We start from the raw sequence: 16,201 nt of genomic DNA, 5'->3' as shown, positions 1-16,201 counted from the left end.
TCCATATGGTTTTCGGTTTTATAGGATATATACACAATAAGCCATACAACTGTATACCTGGAGGCGTTCTCTTGCTGTTGTTACTTCAACTCCAGTGAAAATGAAAACAAAATTAGAGAGTTTTATCTCAACCTAGCCCCTGAAAGAGTCAAGTCACCAGGAACTTCTAGAATCTGCTTTTTAACTATCCATCCCCCTACACTTAACTGTTCCACACCTTCTTAGAAACTAGAGGAGGCAGCAGGACTAGGGGGTTGGGGACAGATTTTATTGTAAGATAATAACATGCTGTCAAAAGTACTGTCAGGGATTTCAACAGGAAGGCTTATACGTTGACAAGAGTCATAGAAACCCCAGTAGACTCTTTCTCCTGATTTCAGGCCCAAATCCGAGTGTTTGAGAGTCCCTGAGCATGCACTCCCACCTTCTCAGATGGTGCAAACTCTTACTCACATGTTCTTCTTCAGGAGCCTCTTTCAACAAATCATGCTTTTCTTTTTTGAAACTGCAAACTGCATTTAACCCCTAAGTCACATCATCCTAGCCGACACTAGGGGCTGTTGGAATATCGCAGCTCCCAGCAAAGCTACTGCTAAGAAGCCAGTGAGCCTTTCTGTGCACGGAGGGGTTAAGCCCATGGTATTTGGACGTGCCCAAATGTTCTCAGTGTTCTCAGGCTGAGCAATTCTTAGAAGGGCTAAATAGAAACGCGGGAAATGTGGAGTGTGCGGTGTGGTATTGTGCTTTCTGTGAGAAACAATGCGTGGAAAAACAAAAGAAAGAAACTGAATAAATCCTTTTTGAAGTTTAAAATAAACGCTGCTTTTTGGTTGTTTTTGTTTTGGTTGTTCACAAATTACCCATAGTTTGGGCAGGCTAAATATAAAATTTGCAATGTCGTTTATTTAAAGTGTTTCTGTCCAATCTCAATCAATTTGAAGAAGAAAATTAAAGCCAAATTTAGACAAAATATATAAGTGGTTATATATACATGTGCTAATTCAGAAATAACATATATTCTAAGTATATTATGTGTTTCCTTCCCCACTCCACCAACCCCAGTTGTCACTGACCAATTCATTCTTGAGATTCTGTTAATTCCCATCAATGAAAGTCTCGCGCTTTGTACTGATGAAACTCATAGGCTCACAGGTCACCTCACAGTCACTTGTGACCCCACTTGCAGTTGATCATCAAGTTCCAGACTGGACCTGCCAACAGCTTCTAAAAGAAAAGAAATTTCTTTCTAGAGGAAGCACTGGAGTACGGTCCTGCCCAAGCCCAGCCAGCCTAACAGTCCTTCAGTATCTTCATTTCTGCCTCTCTTAGATCAGTGGTTCTCAGGCTTGGCTGTATATAAGAATCCCCTGGGAAGCTTTTAAAAAGTCCAAAGCCCAGGCTACATCCCAGACCAATTACATCAGAGTCTCTGTGGGTAAAACAGAGGCATCCGTACTTCGTGAAGCTCCCCAGCAATTCCAGGTGTAGCCATATTGGTAGCCACCCTCCTGGCTGGGATTCCTGCATCCAGTCTTGCTCTCCTGTCAGTGGATGATTCTACTAAAACTAAGAGTGAGGTTACTCAAGTAGTATATATGGTCATGTTTTCTCCCTGTTTAACAGACCTCAAGGGTTCCTTCCTGCCTACAGAAAAAAATGTCCATATACCTTCCCATAACAGTCAAAGCTTCCTGGCCTCCATGTCCCTCTCTATCTTCCTGCCAATCCCTGCCTCCACACTCCCCAATCCTGTCTCATGGAGCCACCTGAACCCCCACATGCACCATTCTCTCACTCACATATCCAAGCCTCAGAACGGGCTGCTCCTTCCAGCTAGAAAATTCTCTTTCTCCCTGCCTAGTACATTTCAAATCTAAATTCTCCTCATCTAGTTTTGGACTCAAGTCAGGTGTTTCTTCTTGGGAAATCTTGCTCACCAACACACCCAAGATGTCCAGCTGTCACCAACGCTAGTATGTCCCCAATATCCTAGATTTACCTGGAGTACAGGTAGAGAAGTTGCCCACGACCACTGGTACTCTTCCCAAATTTTGAGTTTACCTATAGCACAGGTAGAGAAACTGTCCATTTACCTGCTTTCACTCCCACTAGTTGGTGACCACTTAGGAGCACAGAAGATTCCTTGCCCACCATTGTAACTTTGGTGCCTGGTTCAGCACCCAGCATGTGGTGGGAACACAGATTGAGCAAAAGCTGAGTGGTCCCAGCCAGCTGTAAGCATGGAGCCTCACTTTCCAATTCAATCAGGTATACTGTTTGTATTAGTCTGTTTTCATGCTGCTGATAAAGACATACCCGAGACTGGGCAATTTACAAAAGAAAGAGATTTATTAGACTTACAGTTCCACATGGCTGGGGAGGCCTTACAATCATGGCGGAAGGTGAAAGGCACATCTCACATGGTGACAGACAAGACAAGAGAGGTTGTGCGGGGAAACTCCTTTTTATAAAACCATCAGATCTCGTGAGACATATTCACTATCACGAGAATAGCATGAGAAAGACCTGTCCCCATGATTCAATTACCTCCCACAGGCTCCCTCCCACAACACGTGGGATTTATGGGAGTTACAATTCAAGATGAGATTTGGGTGGGGACACAGCCAAACCATATCATACTCCTGGCAGAGAACACTTCCCTGAATGTTTGAGTCAACATTAACCTATTTTTTCTAAGGTACATAGAAGTGTCAACGTTCTGTAGCTCCAATGAACTGGACACTGAGAAGTAGCTGGGAGAAGGTGGAGTTAGATTTGTTGTTAGGAATCAAAGGGTCTTGCAAGCTACATCCTCAAAAGTGAAAGATTTTTGCTGAATATATCAAGAATCAAATAATTCTAGTTGTTGACAAGACTTCCACAAACTACATCCTATTTGGTTCTCACTGAAAAAAGAAAATGCCACCAATTGCAATTGAGCATGGGAAGACATGTAAACCATCAAATCACACTCTGCATTTATGATATCCTTGGGCTCAGCAACACTGCATTTATCTGTGGAAGAAGATCACAGATAAATGCAGGTCTTCCTTCAATTCTGTTTTGTTTTGTTTTGAGGCAGAGTCTCTGTCAACCAGGCTGGAATACAGTGGCACAATCCCGGCTCACTGAAACCTCCGCCTTTCAGGTTCAAGTTATTCTCCTGCCTCAGCCTCCCAAGTAGCTGGGATTACAGGTACACACTACCATGCCTGGCTAATCTTTTGTATTTTTAGTGGAGATGGTGTCTCACCATGTTGCCCAGGCTGGTCTCGAACTTCTGAGCTCAGGCAATCTACCCACCTCAGCCTCTCAAAGTGGTAGGATTGCAGGTGTGAGCCACTGTGCCCAGCCTCTACCTTCAATTCTGAAAGGCTTACTCAGGGCAGCCACTCCACCTGCCATAGCAGCCAAGGAGAGGTAGCTAGACCATAGAAAAGAATGTTCCAAAGTGGCTTACTGAAAGCATAAAGCTAAGTTGATGAGAGACAGTTTTGCCCATAAGAAAGAGAGGGAGAGGCAGAGGAGAAAAAAAAAAAAAAAGCAAAAGGGGGGTCAAGCACAGTGGCTCATACCTGTAATCCCAACACTTTGAGAAACCAAAGCAGGAAGACTGTTTGAGCCAAAGAGTTTGAGGCCAGCCTGGGCAACATAGTGAGATCCCCATATCTACAATTTCTTTTCTTTTCTTTTTTTTTTTTTTTTTGGAAATTAGCCAGATATGGTGGTGGGCACCTGCAGTCCTAGCTACTGGGGAGGTGGAGGTGGGAGGATCACTTGAGCCCAGGAAATAGAGGCTACAGTGAGCTGTGAATATGCCACTGCACTCCAGCCTAGGTGACAAAGCAAGACCCCGTCTCAAAAGAAAAAGAAAGAAAGAAAAAAAATGAAAGAAAAATGGGAAAAAAAACTTTAAAGAAAACTGATAAGGAAAACATAAGAAAAGGAAGGAAAGGGAATCAACAGGTATAAACTGCCCTCAACCTCTAGTAAGTGAGGATCCTTATTATCACTTTACACATACGGAAAATGGGACACAAAGCAGTTAACATACTTGCAGGGGCAGGTGAGTTAGCTCATTCCTGTAATCCCAGCACTTTGGAAGGCTGAGGCAGGAAGATGACTTGAGCCCAAGAGTTCAAGACCAGCCTGAGCAACATAGTGAGACCATGTGTCTACGAAAAATTTAAAAAATTAGCCAGTCACACTGGTGCAAACATATAGTCCCAGCTACTTGGAAGGCTGAGGGGGGAAGATTACTTGAGCCTGGGAGTTTGATGTTGTCGTGAACTATGATCCTGCCATTGTACTTCAGCCTGGGCAACAGAGAGAGATACTGTCTCAAAACAAACAAACAAACAACAAAACGAACAATAACAAGAACAAACACACCACTTGCAGAAGGTGTGTATCCATTAAGTAACAGATGGAAAGAGGAAAGAAAGAAAGAGGAGTGGGATTCTGAAGAGTGAAAATGTATAAGGATGAGGGGAAAATAAATGTATAAAGAGAGGAAAGAGGAAGAAAGGCAGGCAAAATAATCCAATACTGTAATTCAAAAGGAAAGATTGCAACACTGACATTTCCCAGTCATTCAGCTATGAAGGCCCTGTTGCCCTGGGACCATACCGGGCTGGCCCTTCTCTGACTATAGGGACCTTTCTTAAACACAAACCCAGAAGGTCATCCGCTGTGTGAACAGGTTGTATTCTTACTCTGTGGAATTTCAGGAACAGCTTCAGAGAAAGAATTTTCCATCGAGTCCTGACCAATCCTTAGGTAGAATACTGTGGAAGTATAAAATGCCAGGACATACATAAGGCCAAACAACCTGTATTTCTTCTTCCATCCCAGATCTCAACCTAGACTCAGGTGGTCAGGCCAATGTCTCCCCGTTCATCCAACTGTGACAAAAGGTCTTTCTAACCGCCTCACCCCCACCCAAACAAAAAACATACCACTGGGTGAGCACTGCAACCTGGTTCTCTGGAAATTACAGACCAACTGTAATGTGTTTTGTCAGCATCCTTGCTTTGGGTTTTTTGGTGTGTGTCTGTCTATCTTTAATGTTAATGTGAGTTTAAGAAACCTCCTACCTTCTCCTCTTTTCTGAGCACAGAAACTCCTGTTGACACACAGGGATCAGGGCTATAGAGAAAATCTGGCCAGCTGGCTAAGAGTGATAAATCCAGACTAGAGGTGAACAGCCCACAAATTTCTCATATTCTTCTTTTTGGTTATCAGCCATCATTTTTCAGTAGGTTCACATAACCTCCCAGCTCTAACACACAGAGCTCCAAAACTCCAGCTCTTGGCTATGGGAATGTTATTAAAACAACAGAAACAAGTTGTAACCAAGTACCAAGTTATATCAAGCATTGTGGAAGCTAATAATAATATTGACTATAACTATGATAACAAATAGTATATACCATTCCTTGTTCACAGGTGACTTTCACATATATTGTTTCATTTCATCATCATTAGTAATCCTGAGAAGTAGATGAGGCAAGTATTTTTCACTGTTGCCTGGATAAACAACCTGAGGTCCAGGCAGGTTAAGAAATGACTAGTGAGGTGAGGACATAGAATTGAAACTTCTAGTCCTGACCTTGGTCCTCTTTTCACCATATCATAGCATTTAGTATATTCAGCTCTCTTTTGAAATAAAATTTGCCTAGCTGCAACTCTCACTTGGTGGTATTATTTCTGATCTCTAGATTTAAACAGGAAAAAAAAAGTTCCTATTTGTTTGTTTGTGTGTTGCATTTCAAACAGAACTTGAACTGGCTAATACCTTATGTAATGGCATCTCTTCTTCAAGCTAAGCATTGTCATTTCTTTCAAGCAGGAAGGTCCAAAGAAGTGAAAAAACAGAGATGTGGAGGAAAGATTCCTAATACACTTTCCTTCCAGGAGGACTCAGCAGGAACACTCTCTGGCTTCCTGGGCAACAAATCCGACCAGGAGGATCTTAATTAAGAGTCTTGCTTTAAGTGTATATAGATTTAAATTTTAAAAAAGAAAGATATGTGTGTGTGTATATATATATGTATATATACACACATATATACATTTAAGTACATTTGCTCATGTATGGTTGCTGAAATGAAAATACCATCATGGGCCATGCACAGTGGCTCACACCTGTAATCCCAGCACTTTGGGAGGCCAAGGTGGGCAGATCACTTGAGGTCAGGAGTTTGAGACCAGTCTGACCAACATGGTGAAATCCCGTCTCTACTAAAAATACAAAAATTAGCTGGGCATGGGGGCAGGCATGGTGGCGGGCATGGTAGGCATGGTGGCATGGTGCCTGTAACCCCAGCTGCTCAGGAGGCTAAGGCAGGAGAATCACTTGAACCCAGGAGGCGGAGGATGCAGTGAGCCCATATCACGCCACTGCACTCCAGCCTGGGCAACAGAGTGAGACTCCATCTCAAAAAAAAAAAAAAAAGAGAGAGAGAAAAGAAAAGAAAAAAAAAATACCATCATGTACTAAAGGTGTTTCCCAACTTATTAAAGTGAACTGACCCTTTTAAACCATCCTAGGCTTGCTGATTACTTCCAAACTTCATCTGATCCCTACTCCTTTCCAACTTTAGAAGATGGTGAGCAAATTATTCTTACTGGTGGTAGTGGCGGATTTTAAAATTATTATTATTATTATTCTCATCATTGAATAAGTGGTGACCACATATATTTGACTAATTTTTAAGACTGCTTTTATAACTCTTGAAAGTCCCTGTCTCCTATGGATACATCATTTGCTACGCCATGCCAGTATTGTCTCCACAAACATATTTTCATTATAATCATTTCCGTTTCAATCCTGCTTGAGAATAGCATTTCCTCATAGTAAGGAACTACCTGGGTTTCCCCCTCACATTAGAGAAAAGTAAACAGACAAGTTACAAGTATGTAGGCAAATGAATTACAGTCAGCCGTAACTTCTTCATTATGCCACCATTTAGTGAACTCTTGAGGTTAGGTGCTGTGCTTATCCATAGGAAAGAGGTAATAGTGAAGCCACGAAGCCCTGGGTTCCAATTTGTCTCTGTCACTTACTAGATTTGATCTTGGTTAAGTCACATGATTTCCCCAGAACTCAGTTTCCTCATCTGGGACATCAGCTTTGCAGAGGTATTGTGAAGATTGAGTAAAATATGAATATTTAAAAGCTGACACAGAGGAAACAATAAATATTAGCTTCTTGTCCCATTATTCATCTTAGCATCCTCACAAGATGAGCACCCAATTATTTATTTGTTAAATTGCTCTGAGTACAGGCATACGTTGGAGATTTTTCAGGTTTGGTTTCAGACCACTGTGACGAAGCAAATATCACAATAAAGCAAGTCACACAAATGTTTCGGTTTCCCACTGCATAGAAAATTTATGTTTACACTGCACTATATATTAAGTATGCAATGACATTAAGCCCAAAAAAGTAATGCACATAGCTTAACTTAAAAATACTTCATTGATAAATAATGCTAATGATCATATGAGCCTTCAGCAAGTTATAATCTTGCTAACGGTAGAGGGTCTTACCTCTATGTTGATGGCTGCTGACTGATCAGTGTGGTGGCTGCTGAAGGTTGGGATGGCTGCGTCAATTTCTTAAACTAAGACATCACTGAAGTTTGCTACATCAATTGACTCTTCTTTTCGTGAAAGATTCTCTGTAGCTGCTGTGTTTAATAAGAGTATTTTACCCACAATAGAACTTCTTTCAAAAGTGGAGTCAATCTTCTCAAACCCTGCCACTACTTTATCAACTAAGTTTATTTCTATCCTAAATTCTTTGCTATCATTTCAATAATGTTCACAGCACCTTCACAAGGAGATTTCATGTCAAGAAACCACTTTTTTGCTTATCCCTAAGCAACTCCTCATTTTCAGATTTTATCATGTTCAGATTTTATCATGAGATTATAGAAATTTAGTAACATCTTCAGGCTTCACTTCTAAATCTAGTTATCTTGCTCTTTCCACCACATCTGCAGTTACTTCCTCTACTAAATTTGTGAACCCCTCAAAGTCATCCATGAAGACTGACATAAACTTCTTCCAAACACCTGTTAGTGTTGATATTTGGCCTCTTCCCATGAATCACCATTGTTCTTAATAGTATCCGGAATGGTGAAGTCTCTCCAGAAGTTTATCCATTTAGTTTGCCCAGATCCATCACAAAACAACTATCCAGGGCAGCTGTAGCCTTAAAAATCATATTTCTTAAATGATAAGGCTTGAAAGTTGAAATTATTCCTTGACCCATGGGCTGCAAAACGAATGTTGTGTTAGCAGGCGTGAAACCATTCATCTCCTTGTACATCTCCATCAGAGCTCTTGGCTGACCCCGGTGCATTGTCAATAAGCAGTAATATTTTAAAAGGAATATTTTCTTTAGGCAGTAGATCTCAACAGTGGGCTTAAACTATGCAGTAAACCACGCTGTAAACATACGCTGTCAGCTAAGCTTTGTTGTTCCACTTATAGAGCACAGGCAGAGTAGATTTAGCATAATAATTAAGGGCCTTATGATTTTTGGAATAGTAAATGACAACTGACTTCAATTTAATGTCACCAGTTGCATTGAGCCCCTAAAAAGAAAGTTAGCCTGTCCCTTGAAGGTAAGCATTGACTTCTCCTCTCTAGTTATGAAAGTCTTAGATGGCATCATCCTGCAAGAGAAGGCTGCTTCATCTACATTGAAAATCTGTTGTTTCGTGTAGACACCTTTATTGGTGATCTTAGCTGGATCTTCTAGATAACTTGCTGCAGTTTCTACATCAACACTTGCTGTTTCACTTTGTACTTTCATATTATGGAGATGGTATCTTTCCTTAAACCTCCTGCACCAATTTCTGTTAGCTTCAAACTTTTCTTCTGCAGCTTCCTTACCTCTCTTGGCCTTCATAGCATTCAGGAGAGTTAGGGCCTTACTCCGGATTAGGCTTTGGTTTAAGGGAATGTTGTGGCTGGTTTGATCTTCTATCCAGGCCACTACAACTCTCCCCATATCAGCAATAAGGCTGTTTTGCTTTCTTATCATCCATGTGTTCACTAGAGTAGCATTTTTAATTTCCTTCAAGAATTTTTCCTTTGCATTCACCGTTTGGCTAACTTTTTGGCACAAAAACCCTAGCTTTCTGCCTGTCTCAGCTTTCAACATGCTGTCCTCACTAAGCTTAAACATTTTTAGCTTTGGTTTAAAGTGAGAGAGATGTGAGTCTTCCTTTCACTTGAACACTTAGAGGCCATTGTTGTGTTATTAATTGGCCTAATTTCAATATTTTATGTTGTAGGGAATATGAAAATCCAGGGAGAGGGAGAAAGATGGAGAGCTGCCAGTCAGTGGAGCAGTCAGGACAGACATATTTATCAATTAAACTCACCATCTTATATAGGTGTGATTTGTGGTACCCCAAAAGAATTACCATAGTAACATCAGAGATCACCATAACAGATATAATAATAATAAATTTGAAATACTGCAAGGTTTATCCAAATATGACACAGAGACATGAAGTGAGCTCAAGCTGTTGGCAAAATGGTACACAGTAGATTTGCTTGACACAGGGTTGGCACAAACTTCAATTTGTAAAAAATGCAATATCTGTAAAATATAATAAGGTGAAGTGCAATAAAACAAGGTAATTGTATATCAAATCTCTGCTTTGAATTTTCTTATCTCTTCATTTTTAAGGAGAAAAAATGATTAAAAATTAAGGCCACATGATTCTAGATAGCGTAAGAGAATGTGGGGTGGAGAATTAGGGGTGGGAGTAGCTGGGGAATAGGTTTGCCCACCTTCAAACTCATATTGCAGTTCTAGATATAGGGAGTGGTTTGTTATAATTTTGGAGCATTTTTATTTGTTTTTTGTTTTGTTTTATAAATGGAGGTTATAAAGCACAAAGTAAAATGAACGACATCAACCAACCTTATGATTCAGAGTTTTTGTTTTGTTTTTCAGTAGAAAAAATAACTTCTATTGATACCCCACTGGCTGCGCCATCTGTTGCTGACATTAAGCTCCTTCTTCCTCTGCTGTTCCATCTTTCATGAGTGGTCCCATGAATGCTTTCCTCTCCTCCAGGGTCTGGAAGCCGCCATGGCCAACTTGGAGGTGGTGTTAGTGTTCTCCAGAGGCCACTGCTCTGTACCAGCAAAGACTTGCAGAGGCTGAGCACTCACTTCTTGGTTCCCACCACACAGCCTTTCGGCACGACAAACTCATTGGTCACTTCACCATAGACAAAGCCATCCAGAGGACTGATGCTCTTGTCAGACAGATCATAATCAGTGGATGCATTGTTCTTAATCAGTTTGCCATATTCTTGCTGATCTCAGTGCAGTGGTAGTAGCCTTTCTGCCCGGTGCATACCACAGAGAAAACGACATGGACAGGATGTCATGCCCCAGCACAGGCAACCTTGTGCAGCCCTTAGTGGGTCTTCCAGGACAGTTCGTTGGTGTGCCAATGACTGGTGACCACTTTGTAGCCTTTGCCCTTGGTCACCCCAGTGACATTGATCATTGCATACTGCCCAAACACTTGGTTCACAGGTACTTGCTGCTCTAGACTCTTCTGGGACTACTCTCATTTCTCGGTCACAGTGCTTCCATTCATCTGCATCTCCATCAGGTGCCTTCCGGCATAGAGGAAGCAGGCACATCTGGGTGTGAGCAATGATGCAGATGACTTGGCAGTACTTTTTCATGCTGTTGAAGTTCTTCTCCAGCTGCTTTTCACCATCCTCATCCTGCCATTTCTTGCAGTACTCGGTAAAGGCCTTCTTCTCAGATTGATGCCAGTTCTTACAGAAGCACCTCTTGTACTAATCCTGGATGTGCTCAGCAAAGGTGGTCTTGAAGGTCTGGAGGCCTCAAGGAGTTTCCACATAGCCCACAATTCCTACAACCACCATGGGTGGCATTTTCGCAATGGCCCAGCTTCTACTTCCCTCTTGTTCACCTTGGATCCTGGCCTACAAACTTCCCACACAATGTAGGTGATGCCAGCCTTGTAAACCAGAAATGCCATGAAGTGGACTGACTGGGAAGGGTCATGCTTGGAGAAGCTCTTCACCTTCCCATGATGCCTGCTGCCATGCCTCCCAGGCAGGAAGCTCAGGGACCCCTGTCTGGGAGCAGAGAACTTCCTGTGAGACATGTCGTCATCGAATCCCGCCAATAGAGCAGGAGTTCTTAATAGCTTGAGTGGATCCTCCTTTCCCAGAGAGGCATTATATAATTAGCATCAAATATTTAAAACAAAATGCTTCGATTGTTTTTGTTACAGTGTGTTTAAAGTAGTGAAAAATTAGAAACAATGTAACATCCAATAACAGGAGTATGGCTATATAAATTGTAATCGCTCACACAATGGAATGGCACGTCACCATTATGAGGCAGACTTGTATTTACTGATACGTGAGTGAAAAATTCAGGATACACACACACACACAGAGGAAATGGACACTTTTCAGTATATTTATAGGTAAACTTGCACAAACTTTCCAGCAGGTTATATAGTAAATTATTTTCTCTGGGTGGTAGGTAGCTTTAGGATGATTAAACTTACTTCCCTTTTACTTCTTAGTAAAATATATTGTACTTTGTCAAGAATATTCATTACTTCTGTGATTTAAAAAGGGAAGGATGAGGCACACAATTACTTTTTAAGTAATTCAGTATTTATCTACAGCCTCTTCCTCCTGATGGCCACTGCTTTGAAATAAGCTAGCCTGAATTAAATAATCTGAAGGACTCTAATTTGGTCAGCAGCATTTCATTCTCTATCCTAAATATATCTTTGGAGTTTTATTAGATAAAAATAAATATTTATTAGATATTGTGAGAGGAAAAATAAATAAACAGTTCCTACCAAACATGAAGCCTAATCAAAATTTTGAGTTTTTAATTATTTGCAGTGAATCTGCTTCTAAAGAAAAGATTGCAAAAAGGTCATAGTTTCTAAGGGAAGAATCACGGGAGGGTGGGACTAAGCAGCTATAAATGGGAGCTGAATAAAGAGACGAACATCTAATCATTTTCATAGTTCTATTACTAAGAAATTGATAACAGGTCAGGCACGGTGGCTCATGTCTGTATTCCCAGTACTTTGGGAGACTGAGGCAGGAGGATCACTTGAGACCAGGAGTCCAAGACCAGTCTGGGCAACATACTAAGATCCTATCTCTCCAAAATATGTTTAAAATTACCCAAGCACAGCGGTGCATGCCTGTAGTCCTAGCTACTCAAGAGGCTGAGGTAGGAGGATCACTTGAGCCCAGGAGGTCGAGGCTGCAACGAGCTATGATTGCGCCACTCCACTCCAGCCTGAGCAGCAGAGCAAGACTCTATCTCAAAAAGAAAAATGAAAAGAAAATTGATAACAAGAGGCACAGTTAAGCATCACTAGTAATGCTTTCTCTCTCTGTTGGAATCCCTGATATCTCCTCCATGGTGAGTTGAAGGACTAGAACCCAGTTTGAGCAAGTAGTAGATGGAGATTGTCTTTGGCTTTAAATTCAGAGAAAGGGAAATGAGTATTTGCCACCAGCTAATAATGGTCTAGGAAACAAGTTAAGTCCCCAGATGTTCACCTAAGGGGATCTGATGACCTCCAGGGAAAAGGACGTAACAGGACTGAACTTTTTACAGAGGGTCTGGTTGGTTCCAAGCCTGTGTACTTGGAAGGAGCTGGAAACAAAATAGCTAATCATGGCAGAGTAGGATTCCAAGGAGCCCAAAAGCACCCCACTGAGAAAGCAAGAGAACAGTGCACACTCTTTGGTTGGAACCTTGATTCTACCACTTAAAGGGGCGACCTACAACAGTATTGCACAACATTGGCCCCCATTCTGGTGCCAGTCTACAAATGCATTACTACTGGACCACAACAAATACAGAAAGTAAAAGTAAGTATTTAGAAACAATTTGACTTTGCTGCAACATCCAAGACCATGATCAGGCAATAAATCTCCTTGAACAGTGTACAAACTAGCTGGGTTGTTGAAACTGCATGATGAATCACACGCGGTATGACATGTGACAACACTTGGCATTTTGTTAGTTCGTTAACTGAATGCCAAAAGCATATAAAAATTTGTGGAACAAAGCATGTATTTACTTTTATAATTTGTTCTTTTGTAACCACTTTCATTTTTAATCAAGCTTATTTTTAAGTTTATGGTTCATCATTATTAGCTAAATTGGGGAAGTAATATTTATATTTTTATCCTTAATATACTAAAGTTAAGGTGATCTTCAGTGACATTTTGGGGGAAGGAGAGTCAAGAAAAGATCCATTTTTTTCTGAAAACAGTAGTAGTAAACTAAATAATGATAATAAAGCTGATACTGAGAAAATGAAGACTAAAAGGTTTAAGGCTTGTTTTACTCCAGAGTATGAGTCCTATATTGAGTTATTTTGTGTGACACAATTGATGGAGAAGTGGTAAGATCATAGTACAGTATTTACAGGAGATGTACTGGCTAGTAAAGCAATGAAACCAGCAAACCTTAAGCAGCATTTATATACAAAACATAAAAACATTCAAAACCAAGCAATTATATTTAAATATAGCCATCTAAAATGTAATAATTACTATCAAAATTAAAATCTATCTCTAAAACTAGAGTTAGCCCAGGCAACATCATGGGTATATATATCTAACTTTCAAAGGACAGATCATTGCTATATTGTATAATTGTTTCCAAAGCATAGAAAAAGATGGAAAACTTCCCAGCTCAATCCAAAAATCTAGTATAATAATCTTTATTTTAAAATATAAAGCCATTTATGCAAACGTGTAGAGAAAGATTTGGAGGAATCTTTCTCTGAGGCCAATCTCATTTGGTACATGAATAAAAAAACTTTGGTGTAAGAAAATCTAATCCAGCATTGCATGAAAACAACAACCAAATAGGCTTTTCATAGAAGTGTAAGGATAGTTCAACATCAGGGACTCCATTACTATAATTCTACAAAATTAATAGATTAAAGGAGAAAAATTGTTCGGTGATCTAAAAGATGGCAAAATTATTTAAGAAAAAGATAAATTTTCAAAGTTTCAAGAAGAAAAGACACATAATTAAAACTATTATAATGCAAGCTTACACAATTAGATTAATTAAGCAGAATAGAGAGCTTCAGAGATAGAATCATGTGTCATTGAAATTTAATATACAAAATGCTATACTCGACAACCATAGAAAGGACTAAATCAATTTTTATAACCATGTTGAAATAATTTGCTATCAATTTGGGAAAAAAAGTTAAACTTATAATTCCTATCATATCCCCAAATAAATTCCAGATTACTAAAAAAATTCCTTAATATACAAAACAAAACAATAAAAATATTAGAAAAGCACACTGGAAAACATAGAAGTCACAAAAAAAGAACAAAAAATGAAAATTTAAACTTTTATGACAAGTGGTATCACTAATAAATTAAAACACATGTAATAAGTTGAAAAAATATTTGCAACGTATATAAGGGACAAAAAATAAAGACTCAAAAACTGTAAAGAGATTTTAACAAATCAGTAAGAAGCAGACAAATCATCCAACAGAAAACAGGTGAAGGATATGAACAGGCAATTCACAGAAGAAGAAACGCAAGGATATATAGAAAGTATGTGTAAAATTTTGTTTTACTTCACTATTAACCAGTGAGTTATTTTCTCTCATCAAATGAGCCAAAATTAAATTTTGAGAATGTGCATTGTTGTGACGGTGTGGGAGAAAAGGCATTTCATGTTTCGTTGATGGGAGTGCAATTTGGAAAACCTAAACTCTGCCTTTGGGAGATAATTTGGCAATATTTATCTAATTACATGTAATAAATATTTGCTTGATCAATTACATTCTTAGAAATCTCTCCTTCAGAAATACTCTCACATAATTACACAAACCTTAAACAACCTAACTGTGCATCTATTAGTTGAAACATCTTTAATAATCTTAATAGTATATCTATTTTATGGAATAATATGCAACAATTAAGAATAATCAAGTATGTTGTATTTACTACTCTTAAATGATCTGTAAATGCATGTTCTTAAGTTAACCAGCAAAATAAGGCAAGTTGCAGAACACAAGCACAGTATGATTACTTTTGTGGGAAAAAAACACCTAAATACTTATATAAACACATGAAAAAAGATGTAGAAAGATGCATTCCAAATTTTTCTCCAAGGAGGGGGAAGCTAGATGAGAAAGGATGAAGGAAACTTTTACTTTTTATTCTGCCTAGTTTAGTTTGTTTATTTGAAGAATATATATTTGGATTACTGGTATAACTTTTAAGTTCTTGAACATGCAGGGGAATATAAAGCAGAACAAGTATATACGAACATTAAAAGAAAAAATGCATCACAGCCACCTTTTTTTTCTTTTTTTTAGACGGAGTCTTGCTCTGTCATCAGGCTGGAGTGCAGTGGCGTGATCTCGGATCACTGCAACCCCTGCCTCCCGAGTTCAAGCGATTCTCCTGCCTCAGCCTCCCGAGTAGCTGGGACTACAGGTCGCGCCACCACACCCAGTTAATTTTTGTGTTTTTAGTAGAGACGGGGTTTCACCATGTTGGCCAGGATGGTCTTGATCTCTTGACCTTGTGATCCACCCTCCTCAGCATCCCAAAGTGCTGGGATTACAGGCGTGAGCCACCACGCCCAGCCACAGCCACTTTTTGACATGTCACATATCTCATTGGCAGAGTTAGGATGTTGGAACACAGTAACCGGTGAACAGAAAACAATCATCCCATTCTCGCCTCTGGTTCCTTGTAACTGGCACCAATCACATTTGTAGACTTCTTTAGAGTTTACTTTATAAAATATTTCAATAATAATAACACTTTGTATCTGTAAAATACAAAGCAATTTCTTATTTATTTTTGTCTTTGATCAGGAAAATTGAGCAAATATTATTATGCACACAGTTTTCTAGGGAAGGAGGTAGGACTCAGTGGAATGTCTAAAATTGCAGAGCAAGTATAGTCTTCATCCGTGCCTCTTGTTCCTACTTCCATTGCTTTCATACAACACCAGAGTGAAGTTCCTTGAATCAAAATACTGTAGTTAATAGACTTACATATTCTATGAGTTGAACTTATATCTGACAGCAGGAATATGGTTATCGATGAACAACAACACTCCTATTGGACATTTCTACACGTAA

At 39.6% G+C, this 16,201-nt stretch overlaps 1 pseudogene; it reads right to left on the bottom strand.

Annotated features, from left to right (window-relative positions):
- Positions 1–10,036: 10,036 nt before the first annotated feature.
- On the bottom strand, positions 10,037–11,182 carry LOC100967815 (large ribosomal subunit protein uL3-like; annotated as a pseudogene).
- Positions 11,183–16,201: the final 5,019 nt, after the last annotated feature.

The sequence above is a fragment of the Pan paniscus genome, chromosome 11 (assembly GCF_029289425.2).
Source record: "Pan paniscus chromosome 11, NHGRI_mPanPan1-v2.0_pri, whole genome shotgun sequence".
In the NCBI taxonomy this organism is placed as follows: domain Eukaryota; kingdom Metazoa; phylum Chordata; class Mammalia; order Primates; family Hominidae; genus Pan; species Pan paniscus.
The sequence above is the reverse complement of the archived record's forward strand: the minus strand, read 5'-3'. Positions and strand labels throughout refer to the sequence as shown.